Below are 13,076 nucleotides of genomic sequence, written 5' to 3' on the forward strand. Positions count from 1 at the left end.
AGGTTCTAAGCCTGGCTAAAGCTACAAGTTAATTGACTTTGGTCAATTTTTGTGCTGTATTTCTCACCTATAGAATGGAACTAAGAATATCACCCGTTTTAAAGGTAATGATAATGAAATAGCAGTAAAACTTAGAAAAGCCTAGGACAATTGCCTGCCACATAGGCGATGCTCAGTATTACCTGATTTAGTCCCATTATTAAACCTTGTATATTCCCAGATAATATATATCAGAAACCAAATAATCTGAAATCCCTGATGGAGTGATATTTTTACCTTCAGAAGACAATGTATTAGATGATCATAATTTAGTAATTAATAATTGGCAGAGAAAGTAATATGTTTATTTCCTTTGGGTTTTTTGTCTGTGAAGGCAGCCATGATCCAGACAGGCTATACAGTATGAACTTTCTCACTTAATCCATCTAACTTTGTGAAAATAGAGATCATGGCATGCATATTCCTATCTGGGATCCACAGCTAAATATGAATCCACACATATTCCTAAAGGAGAGACAACTCTCTGCTTCCTCTTGTGGCATCAAATCATCCCATAAGAAAGTTGTTTGTAGAAAAAAAAATGCAGGGAAGGGTTGAATAGTTCTTATAATTAAAGAGCAATTCTTTACATCTTAATGTGATATTAAAACCTACGTATGAAATCTTCTGCTCTAGAGAAAATGTGATTATGTAAGTTGAGCTGTCAAAGTCTTCCCTGCCGGAGACTTCACACTCCATGATCGCACAAGCTGTGAGCATCTTGAAAGGCTCTGCTAAACCCTCCCAAGCCTGGGGAGCGCTGCCTCCCACACACTTTTTGTGTGTATGTGAGGTTTTATTTAAGCATGAAGTTTTAAATCATTTTTACTTTTAATGTCAGACTCCTTCAGAGGCTATTTGCAGAATCCAGCGTTAAGCACAAAAAAAAAAAAATTGTTAGAATCCCTTCTCCCCGACACTAGGGGAAAAAATTTTAAGTACCAACAAACACATTCATAAATAGTGTAGCTTTGGAATTTGCTGCTGGAAGAGCGGTAAATTCCTCTTTACATCTGCCATCTGCGTTTTAGAGGAATTGTTTCTTGTACTGTTTAATTTCTAGCATTCTCAGGTGCTGTATGCCTTCCCTGTTTGTCCAGCGAGAGGTCGACTTCAGCCTACTGGGGAGAACAACCGACATTTCATGATTGTCACCCTTTCCCAATTCACAGACCTTTCTCTGACTTGGCACCTTCAAGACAAAATAAAAGCAATCCGTCCATCCCACTTGCATCTTTTTTTATTTAATTTTTTTTTATTTTTATTCTGTGTATAAGCTGAGCACATGTCATGATGCTTTTTCAGTATTTCAGTATTTCCTTCCCTTTTGGCTACAGTTCCCATAGTCACTGTTTAATGAGTGTTCGCTGAACAGGATCTCGTGGGTAACAGCTTTGGGACTCGGAAGACGGCTCGGTGGGTGCAGCATTTGCCAGGCACACGTGAGAACCGGCGTTCAAACTCCCAGAACTCACAGAAAGCTGGGTGCACCGTAGCCACATCTGGAATCCCCTTCCTCTGGTAGTACAATAACAGCAGCGGCAGAAGAATCCCTGCAGGCTTGGTGCCAAACAGGAAAAAAGAGACTGTCCCAAACAAGGGGACGCTTGAGGTTGTCCTCTGACCTGCACAGGCAGTGTGGCACACACATACGTGCCTCCCACCTCACGTACAGACACACATATCATATACACAAGGAAAAGGAAAAAGGAAAAAATAGAACAAATCCAGTAAGGTTATGGTCAGGCTCATATTTCAATAAGCAAACTGAGGCACAGGGAGGGAGGAAAGGGAATGGCCCATTTTATCACTTTGGTATTTAGAAAGGCATTTAAATCTAGCCATGATCATTTCATGAGTCTGACCCTTTACATTATAAATGTGACAAATTAGGCTACATTGCTCCGGAATATTATTTCTTCCGTTCTTATTTTCTGTGACTGTCTCAGAGCACTAGAATATAGTGCCTGCTTTTTCAGCCAGTCATTCGGGGCGCAAAGTGTTAACATAGGAATTAACGGCCATTTTCTTTGCCTCCATGGTCAAAGGCCATTCTGAAGTACCTTTGCTGCGTCCTCTGCCATTTATGTCTGCCCTGTTTTAATGCTTAGCATCCTCTCGATCCTTCACACATTTTACTACAAGCAGTCTGTCGGGTAGTGACTTCTTTTGCATGGATTTCCTACTCCTTCAGGGTTTCAGAGCCTCCCTTTCGCCCCCAATTGGCATTTACCAAACTGCCCAGTAATGTTGCTAACTCCCCTCATCAGCTGTTGTGTCCTTGGAACAGAAAAGTAATTACCATATTTTCCCAAGGTAAACACAATTAGGAATCAAAGCTTTGTAGGAAAAAAAAATATCCACAATAATGCTTTCCAAAGCCAAATATAATTGGTTTATTTTTAAATAGCTTATATTCACTTGTTAGGATGATTTTCGGAATCTTAAATCTCATTCAGCATTTCCATTCCCACCTCAGATTTTCCTTCAAAGGTTATTTGAAATGTTGTTTATAATTACTAACTGTCATGGTTTTGCAGAAATCAAAATACCAAGGACAAATATAGGGAGGGCAGCTGTAAATGTTTTTCCTCTAAATAAACTTTAAAATTTTTTTTCCTGCTTAAAAAATATCTAACCACATAAGTTCTGCAAAAAACTGTTAATAAGCCTACAGATAAATTGTGTTCAATAAATACTGCATCCCTGGTGTGTATAGCCCTCGGGAAAGGTAGAGATGAATATATTTTTCACTTCTCAAACAGCAATAGTGCTTACCTCAAATCTTCATCACAAAAATTGAGTTAATCCATATGAGGCAATTAGGGCAAGACAATAGCATTTACTGGGCTCAAGAATTTCAACTCTAATTATTATTTATTATAATTATTATATTATTATTACTTATGACAATGGAAGGCAAGACATAACTCAAAGTATCTAAATACGGACTTCTCTGAAGTTCTTCTGGCCATTTTAAGTGGTTTTTTTTTCCCAACTCCATTTAGGGCTAGAAGGTTGGGGTTCATTTGCCTTGAAAATACATCTGTCCTGAGAAGTAAGTCCAATAGGGTCTGACCCAGCCTTGACCATCTCCAACTCGAGACCCAGGCTATCAGATCTACTCTTTTCTTACCTGATCCTACAGAGAGCCTCTGTAATAGCTGTTTTCCTTGTGGATGTGAGCATTAATCTTTGACGAAAGCTGCTTAAGGAAAGAAAGGCTTGCCTGGGCTCGCAGTTCCAGAGGACAGGCCATTCTAGCACAGGATTCACGGAGGCACGCTGAGGACTCTGTCAATCAGATTTGCAGTCAGTTAGTAGCAGGGGGTGAAGCTAGGGTTGAGCTTACCTTCTTCTCTTCATGTTGTCTAGGAGCCCAGCCCACAGAGCGGTGGCACACACAGTTAGAGTGGCTCTTTCTGCCTCCGTTAATTCAGTCTGGAAACTTCAGAGATTCGTATCCTCGGTCATTCTAGATCCTCCAGTTGGCAACCTGTACTGTCACTATCTTGAAGGCATTGCTTTCTGGGAAATGAGGTTTCCAGCCCTGTCGAATGCCACCATCACTTCCTAGCTAACCTTAAGTAAACTTAAAGAGCAGGTCAACTTTACGGGTATAAGGTGGGTTATTGTTCTTGCTCTTGTAGTTTTGGGGGGATATGTGTGAATGTTTTTGTACTCTATAAAATCATGTAAATATAAAAATAGGAAACTAACTATTTAATGCTATAAGCCCTACCCTGTTGGTAGAAGTTCCCACACGTTAAGTCATTTAATTTTCAAAACAAACAATAATTGTTGTTATGAAAATTTGCAGACAAGGAGGCTGAAAAATAGAGAGATGATGCAGTTTGTCCAAGGTTACAAGGTTACTTAGCCAGCCTGTGAGATGAGTCAGTGCTCTTAAGCACAGTACTGTCTTGGTTCCTACCCTACCTACATAATAACTTCTGCCTAAACCAAAGATTCCTGGTGTGCCAAAACCAGACTGCTCAGGTTCTCCTCAGACAGAAACAAAGACCACCGTTATCCTACTGAACTGTTGAACCGGCTCCCCTGGTTCCCCTGGTGAGTATTGTCATGCCTCCAACTGTGCCTAGAACATACCAAGTGTACGCCTTATCCTGGTGAAAATGACAGCTCACTCCTCTTTCACTTACAAAAGCATTCTTCTATGTGTCATGTGTCTGATTTTTGTTAATACAAGGTCTCCCCTTGTAGTTCAAGCTAGCCTCTAACCCGGATTCCTCCTATTTCATCCTCATGAAGGCTGGGATTACAAGTGTGTGCCACCATGACCAGCCTACATGTATAACCTTTGATATATGACTTTCAAATAAAAGAAACGAACTTGTGTTATGTATTTGTGTTTATGTGTATGTGTTTCCCCTGAAATGTTGTGCCCTTAACCTTTAAAAAAAATGCCTTTCGATTTATTTTGCACAGATTTCTACCCTTTAAGGTAAATCAGAATACATCTCATTGATCCACTGGCAGAAGGTTGGGGTAGTCATAGGAGAGCAATAGGCCTTTTCAGTTATAGCAAAATTCTAATTGGAACCCAGCATGTTCTCATTTTCCTGTTTACTTAATGCGTGGCTGCTCAAGTGTATGAATGTACCTTTGCCCAAACACACTGTCAGTCACTTTCCACTCACTTTTGTAGGTCTATGTGCCTGGTTAGAAAAGCTCCTAACCCCAGGTAGGAGCTTCACCAGGTTTTTAGGGTGTCTATGGAATTGTGGATCGCTATTTCTCCAGCCGACCTTCATTCTTTGTCATACCTCGTTGTCCTTGATGCTGCTGTTTTATGAATTTGACTTGTCTTCTTTAATGCACAAAAGAAAAGAAAAGCAGCAATTATAGCTCCTTTCTGTGCCTTCTGGGCATCCTCCTGTCACTTCTCATTGTTGTACTAATGAAGTGACTCTCCTGATACTGATTCTAAGTAGACGTCTGACTGAAATGCCCTTTGTGTCTTCTCCCTCTGGTGGAATCTTACCCATCCTGCTAGGCTCACAGTATAGATGTTTTCTTCTATAGCCCCCCTAGACACAATTAATTAGCACACCATCTGTGGAAAGGCAGTTTTGTTTACTCTGTGTCATGATCTTACCTTTGTCTGTCATCACACTAAAATTGTGAGCTCAGTCAGAGAAGAAAACCAGTTCTTGTTTGGTTTTGTTGAACCTACAGAAAGATCTGGTATGTAAGTACTTGATAAACAATTGATGATCGACTAGTATGTTAGAGGAGGCAAAGTTTTTCTTTGTGTCAAGTGCATTAGCTCTATGACTATCTTATTAATTTTAATATCATAAATATGTCTTTTCTGTAGGAAAGATACGTAAGCAATTGCAGAAGGCAAAGGGCATGGGAACGGGGCTATAAACCATTCCATGGGTATCCAACAGACTAGATCTATTCAAATCACATAGCACTTATTCTTCAAGCACAATGAAGATGATTTTGATTTAAGAAATATTTGGCTGGAAAAAAAATGCATCCAGTATCCAAAGGAGCCTTCCACACATTGTTCTATTGTTTGTTTTTCGTTTTGTTTTATTTTGTTTCCAGCTTTATAGTGGCAGCTTCACCTGATACAACATTTGCAAGATGCAGGCTGGACTTCAGTGTCACAGAAGACAACAAAGATGAACCCAGAAACCACCTTTCCTGATAGATTCTCCAAGACTTTTGAACAGTCTGCAAAGCAGCAGGCTACAGCCAGAGCCAAGTGGGCAAGGATGGATGCCACAGACCTGAAAAGCACCCAGAAGTAGTGCAGCCTTGATGTGGCCTCCACCTTTTCACTCTGTCACTTGCTTATCTCTGAAAGGAGGCTGGAATGCAAGTAGAATGAATTGACACAGTGTCGTTTCTACTTACCTTTCTTTGAACAAGAATCCATGTCCATGCACACACGTGTTCTTCACCCTATAACAAAATGTTTAGAAGGAAGTTCTGTTGGCTCCATCTATGAGAGTGTGGTGCTAATAAAAGATTGTCGTACTGATGAGCAGAATGTTAAGTATAGAGACAAAAATAAGGTGAGCAAATCGAATCTAAATAATAGGCTGCATGGTAGGCTCTGAATCATGCAGGGAAGTGCTGTTTATTTTTAACCAGTGTTTCTTGTGTGTCATCTTGTGCAACTGTCTGTTGCAGACAGTTTCAGTGCTGGATAAAACAAGCATGGTTCCTGACCCAGGAGCCTTTGCACCTCACACAAAAGCTCAAATCTGCACAAGTTCCATCAAGGAAACCTAACAAAGGAATATATATGACACTGACAGATCAGAAGGGGATGGATGACCAAACCAGGAAGAGTTTTCTCAGGTGATGGGTGAGAAAGGTAAAAGCTTACCACGGCAAGTTCCCCTGTGGCACGCGGCTGTGGTAACTCAGTGATTCTGCCGCCATTAACAAGCATAACACAAAGGCGTGAGAACAATTTGGCCTGTTCTTTCATCCTGCGTTTGAAAATTTGATGCCACCCTGTGGATGAGCCCAAGCTATCTGTAAGATGAGGCCACATGGAAGGAGCTCAGATGCAGTCTCCTGACTACTATGTATGAGGACATGGCAGATCACCGAGCCACCAGGCAACGGGCACATGAGAAAACCCAGAAAAATTAGCTGAGCTGTGCTATACCCAAAGCATTGTCTGGCTGATGCACAGAATGGTGAATTAATAACATCTCTACTTTAAGATGCTATTGATATTAGGGAGACATGTATTATGCAGCAAATACTAACTGAGACCCTTTTGCAAGAAATGGTGCTATCCTTAACTATGTTTAGCAAAAAGGATTGCCAAAGGGATATAGAATTGGTTTAAATCAAAACAAACAAACACACTGTGGTTTGAGGTAGGTTAACTGTGGTTTGAGGTAGGTTTTTTGTTGTTGCTGCTGTTGTTTAGTTTTGGTTGGTTGGCTAAGGTGGGGAGATGTATGTGTTTCTTCTTGTTTTGAGATAAGGTACCATCATGCAGCCCAGCAGGACATGATCCTCCTTCTTCAGCCTCCCAGGTGGTAGGATGGCAGGGCCACCCAGCCCAGCATTGTCATTTGTAGTTTGAACCAGTAGGTACAAGGTGTGGCCAACTTGCTGAGCTCAGGAATAATGGGAAAGATATACTGGAAGGAAGATACTTCATTTTAGAACTTGAAGTCAAACGGCCATCAGACTGATGACTAATTAATGTCCCAGAACAGTCTGGCTACAGGTCCATATCTGAGACCTCTTCTAGACAGTGTGATTGAAGCCACAGTAGATAAACTCCCTGTGTATAAGGAGAAAATTAAAAGCCCAGCAGGTACTGATAATTGCTACATAACTTGAGACAGGTAACTCCACATCTCTAAGAATGTTTTATCAGTACCAAAGTGGCATGTATGATGTTCACTGACTCATTGAGGTACACCAACATGGAAATTTTATTTTGCTTTAGAAATGCAGTTAACTTCTCTATGACTGATGATCAAATCACACAAAAATGTTTATAAGAGCACTTCGGATCCCTGATCTCTCTTCATTATGTTTATGGGTCTGAGAGGTGCTTTAGCTACAGGCAATAAGAATATTATAGTCTCTATTACATTTGAGAATTTCATGCCTACATATGTGATTTGATCAAATTCACCCACATGCTCTCCCCTCCAATTCCTTCACTATTCCCTTTATTCTACAGTATATCCCTCTCTCAGGTTGATGCACTTTTTTTTTTAAACCCACTGAGTCAACTTAGAGCTGCACACAGATGTAGAGTCATCTTCTGGAACATCGGTGGATTCTCATAGGCTGCATTCCTGAAAAAAAAGGGGGGGGGAACTCTCCTTCCCTCAGTATCCATCAACTGCCAATAACTCCACCATTAGAAGTGAGATGAGACTTTATGGGCCCCTTGCACCTACTAGCTAGCACCTGGCTAGCTTGATCTTGTGCAGGTCTTATGTATCTAGTCATAACCACTGCGAGTTCATGAATACCTGTTTTCTACCCAGAAAGCTGGGTGTGGATGTTGTCAATAACCTGGTGACCTTTGTTATCTGTAGAACCAGACATGACCCAAACACCCCAGAATGTTTACTCCAGACTCTCCCTCCTTAGACCTTTATCTTTAGTTTTGTTTCTTGGTCAATAGAACCCACCTTTAGGGAAGATGTCAAATGTACTTCATAGCCTACCAATCTCTGTGCTATCTAGATTAGAGATCATACCAGATCTGGGCCTTTCCTTAAGGTATAGAGTCCATCTTCATCATAGAGGTCACATTTTCCTTGAGCTAGGTTTTTATGTAATTATGCCTCCTTGTTCACTGGGATTGTACTATACTATGAAATCTTTTTTTTTTCAAATTCTGTTGTGTTTAAATATTAAATATGCTTACAATAAACCACATGGTGCCAGACTCCAGAACTTTTTGGTCCAGCAACAGCTAAGCTGTACTGAACCGATTTTTCTTTCTTACCTCTCTTGGATTGTTTTCCTGGTAAAACATACAGGGAACCCAACCCCACCTCCACCCCTGTGCATGTATGCATGCACAAATCATTTTAAATTCATTGTATAGAATTTCACATAGTAGCTGTTCAGAAGGCAATATTCTTGGTTCCATCTTACTTCCTTTTATTTTTTTTTTTTTTTGGACCAGAAATCCAGAAGTATGCAAATGGAAATCTATACACTTAGAAAGTTCTAAGGATCATTGTACACTCTAAAAGTATAAAAGCCTTTTCCTGTGATCCCTTAATAACATGACAAGCAACAATTGTTGACAGTTACCGGATACAGGTGAAATTCGCACATAAATGATCACAGCCTAACAGTGGTCTACCCAACCTTTCTCTTGCATTAAGTCTATGGTCTTATCACCAATTTCACCAGTATCTGTACCAGCCCCACTACCTACCACATGGAACACCAGCATTCCCCCGCCCCCAGAAATGGAAATCCTTGCCCTCCTCATGAACTGCTAAAAGAACCATCTCTTTGTAATTCTGCAACAGAACCTGAACTGTCCCAAGATCCCAAAGCACACTGATCTCTTCTTTTGAAATTTTACTTCATCACTCAGGCAGTTCTGTGTGTTTTAATAAACAGCCACATACATTACATGGCATCAGATTTGTGAAATCAGCTGCTGATTAAGAATAAATATTGTGCCCCAGCTGATAGAAGATTTCAAACACTTGAAACTGATTGCAGAATGAAAATAAGTCTAATCTGTTCTGGTCCGTGAAATGTCAATAGAGACGGCCATGTGGGTGCATCTAATACATATTTTTCCTACAAATCACAGGAACAGGGAACAGGACAGCGTGAACAGAAATCCATATCCCAGGAGAACAAAATAAGGATCATATTGCTGAGCTAAACCTCCACAGGTTACTGTCTGCTACTAATACCTAGCCACAGCTCCATACCTCTGAGAGATCTCTAGTCACAGGGCCCTCTTCTAGGCTCGTGATTCTGAGAATTCACTTGTTTATAACACTGGGATGTGGGGAGCAGGGCTCACTACTACATTGCATTCAACCTTCCCAAGAGCAGTTCGCCTTTTCTCAGCAGATGATGGGCCAAGGATCTGCACACAGTTTTTGAAAAAGCATTGAAGTCCTATGCCTAAAACCACTTCACATCTGTTTAATAACCTCATGCCAGCACCAATGGCTCTCCTGCCTGCCTGCCATCTCCACCTCCACCTCCATGCATCTGTACAAAAGCTGAAACAGGATGACCACTGCTGCTTGAAAGAAAACATTTCTCTGCAGAAGAAGGAGGAGGAGGAGGAGGAGGAGGAGGAGGAGGAGGAGGAGGAGGAGGAGGAGGAGGAGGAGGAGGAGGAGGAGGAGAAAAACAGCAACATCTCTATGTTGGGATCATGAGAGTGAGTTTCCTATTTATGCTGCGGCTGAATTTCCTAGAAGATTATTGATTTTGTTTCTGTCTGAATACTGGATGTTAAAGAGCATCCTGGGTTCCCAGCATACTTCAGTCCAAACAATAAGTACAGTGAATAAGTGATGCTAACCCTAAAGCACTGTGTACCTCTCCAAGCTCCATCACTCCCTAGAACATTAAAAACCCTTTTCTTTCTTTTTCTTTCTTTCTTTTTCTTTTTTTTTTTTTGTGCCTGTTTTTTTGTTTTGTTTTGTTTTGTTTTTGCTGTTATTGTTGGCTTTCTTCTCTAAAAGAAATCAGTACAAACATATGTTTTCTCATTGTTCATGAGATAATGCTAGCCCATGCCTCCACACTGCCTGGCTTGTTTTCAAACCGTTAAAGTCCCTGCCACTAAAAGCAAGTCCTTTTCCACACAGGTTCTGCTGTCTGGGGGCGCAGTGAGCCTCAGGAATCTGTTCAGGAAAGCAGTTTCAATCTCAAGAGAACCTTTGTAGGTCAGGTGAGGAAAGGAAGATTGCTTTTCTCATGCCTTTTGATAATTCCTTTCTCCCTCATGCCTAACTAAAGCTAATTGAAACAGTTATAGAAGTCTCTGATGGCCACGGATCTCAAAAACTAAGGATTTAAGGAAGGTGGGAGAGGACCACCCTCCAATCAGTGTAAATTAAATTAAACTCATCAATTTAGTTCACACCTTTTCAGTTCAACCCACTGTTTGATAAATGATTCCAATACAGAATGTTTGGTGAGTTGTCAATACTGTAGGAATCCTGAGACTTGGAAATGAACGCAAACTTAAAAAGTAAGCAACTAGACATACAAGATGGTTGTGAGTCTGCCATTTTTGTGACTATAAATATGTGGTGTTTCAAGAAGATGAATCGTAGGGCAGAACTAGCAGGATTAATGGAACACTTAGTACTGCAGCCATGAAGTTCTTTTGACCTGTATAAAGGAGTGGGTTCTCTTAGCCACATGAGATTGTAAAGCTCCTCCACTTTCATAGAACTGTAACAATCCCAAAACTGAAATAATTTTACTCCCAGATCTAAAGATCCCTTCGGATTCTTGCACCACCTACCCTATAGACCCTGACCCCCACTAACAAGGGAGATGGTTAAGATCTCTGGAACCTTCTTTTACCTGCCACTCACTTCACATCCCTAGCTATCCCAAGCCACAGCCAACCATGGGCCCAAACAGGAAAAGTGTTAGCCCCTTACCCATTTCCCTTTGTCTGCCCTGTAACTACCCCAGCATGTGAGGAGACTAAGGCTCCAGTTCTTGGACTAGAGACTGCCTTCTGCTGGTATCTTCCAGAGTAAAGACTGTGCTGTTTGTGAGAACTCTGTCCCTTTGTGCTCCTTGCTGACCTTCTAGGCTCACCTAGAACTAACCCAGGTGAAAAATCATGGAGGCCTTCAACAGACTCCCTAGAAGGTCGGGGACAACCTTAAACCAGAAGTTGAAACAGTGCTGTTTTTCTTGTTTTGTTTTGGTTTTTGTTTCTTTCTTTTTTGTCTATCTTAATTTTAGTGACTAAAAGTGCAAACCTTTGTTATTTTATATATTTTAAAGCTATCACAGTCAAACTAATATAAGTCATACCAAGAAATATTTAAGTAGCATCCTATAAAGTACCGACCGCAATTCTTTAGCAGTACTTTGCTCTTCTTTTCTTTTCTTCCTAGCCTCTACGCCTAGCTCCTCTGCAGCTACTGTTGTGAAAGGAATATTAGACACTAGAGGGCTTCTCTACCCCAGTTAGTTCCCAAATAATCAAGACAGAGACCATTTAGAATTACAAAAGCTTTAAGGCACAATAATATGCCCAGTTTGTGAGACCCCCCTACAGACCACCAGGAACCAACTCCATTGCAAACACATGAGGATTTAATACAAGCTCAAGCCAGGGTCACAAGCTCTCTGTAGAAACAGAGAGGTATGCAGCCCCGAGATCTGGGGAAACAGAGTTTTTAAAGGGCAAAACTGCAAGTGGGGAATTTCCAAGCCTTGGTTTATTTTAGGCACCAAGATCATAATGGTCCTAGACCATCTAGCTAGAGAGTATCTGCTCCTGTTAGGAATGAGAAACAATTACATCTTGTGGTTTTTTCTTAGTAGCAGGGCTTTGTGACCTTGGTTACCAGCTAGGGGCTATCTGGGTGGGATATTGCCAGCCAAGCAACGACATCTTTCAAGGCCCTCAAGGCTGGGCAGGTGGGCCTGTCTTAACTTGTCTGCTTCTTTGTCTAAACTTGTACCAAGAACCACAATCATGTGTCACTTGTGTGCTGAATTTATAACATCCTTATTAAATGTCTTCTGTTTTTTTTACCCTGTAGACACAGAGTAAGTAAAATGCAGAAATATCATGTAACTTGAGCAACCTACACGGCTAGAGAGAGTAGAGCAAATGTAACACCCGAGCAGGTATGTAACTGTATTATCATGAAAAGAAGCATTAGAGCCTGTGGGAAAATGGAAATTAACCTATTGGGAATTCAGATTAATCCTTAGGCTATACCTGCTTTACCAAAATAGAACACAGTGGACTCCATGATCTTGAGAATGGGGTGGGACTATAATTGAAGCCTTGTCGTAGCATGGTCTCAGAGACAGGCAAGTTAGATGAAGATGAGCTTTTGTGTACCAGCAGACAGCAATCTCCCGTTTAGCATCAGAGAGAAGCTAAGAGTTTGGCAGCTACTTGGCTTCCTAGGAAAATAGAGGCCAACAGAGTTTTGTCAAAAGATTCTTGAGGACAGATACTACAAGAACGCTAGAAGCATGGCTTGTTAAACTCTTTTATAAGCTAAATTTAAGTTGATGCATAAAACAAAAAGAATTTATACATAACTGAAATAATGTGTTGTTGCAATGCATTGCAATGTTTAAATCAGCTTAAATACCTCTATCTTTGCAAACTTTTTTATCCTTTGTGATTAAAATCTTTCTAAAGTTCTTTTTTTCTAGATTTTCTGATGTCCTAGGTCACACATACTCACACCTATCAGAAGCATATCGGAACTACTTTCTTCTCTAACTGACACTTAATACCCATTGGTCACACCCCCTACTCACCACCATCTTTCCACCTCACTATTCCTACTTCCTGGTTA

General features: G+C 40.8%; 1 long non-coding RNA gene across 1 annotated transcript; it reads right to left on the bottom strand.

The window, feature by feature from the left end:
* Positions 1-1,310: 1,310 nt before the first annotated feature.
* Positions 1,311-5,968, bottom strand: LOC132657055 (uncharacterized). The gene is made up of 4 exons (XR_009594894.1): positions 5,932-5,968; positions 5,159-5,232; positions 3,176-3,333; positions 1,311-1,703 (listed from the first exon to the last, which is right to left on the bottom strand). It is a non-coding gene; the product is annotated as an uncharacterized LOC132657055 (long non-coding RNA).
* Between the last annotated feature and the right edge of the window lie 7,108 nt (positions 5,969-13,076).

This window comes from Meriones unguiculatus, chromosome 10 (genome assembly GCF_030254825.1).
Source record: "Meriones unguiculatus strain TT.TT164.6M chromosome 10, Bangor_MerUng_6.1, whole genome shotgun sequence".
NCBI lineage: Eukaryota > Metazoa > Chordata > Mammalia > Rodentia > Muridae > Meriones > Meriones unguiculatus.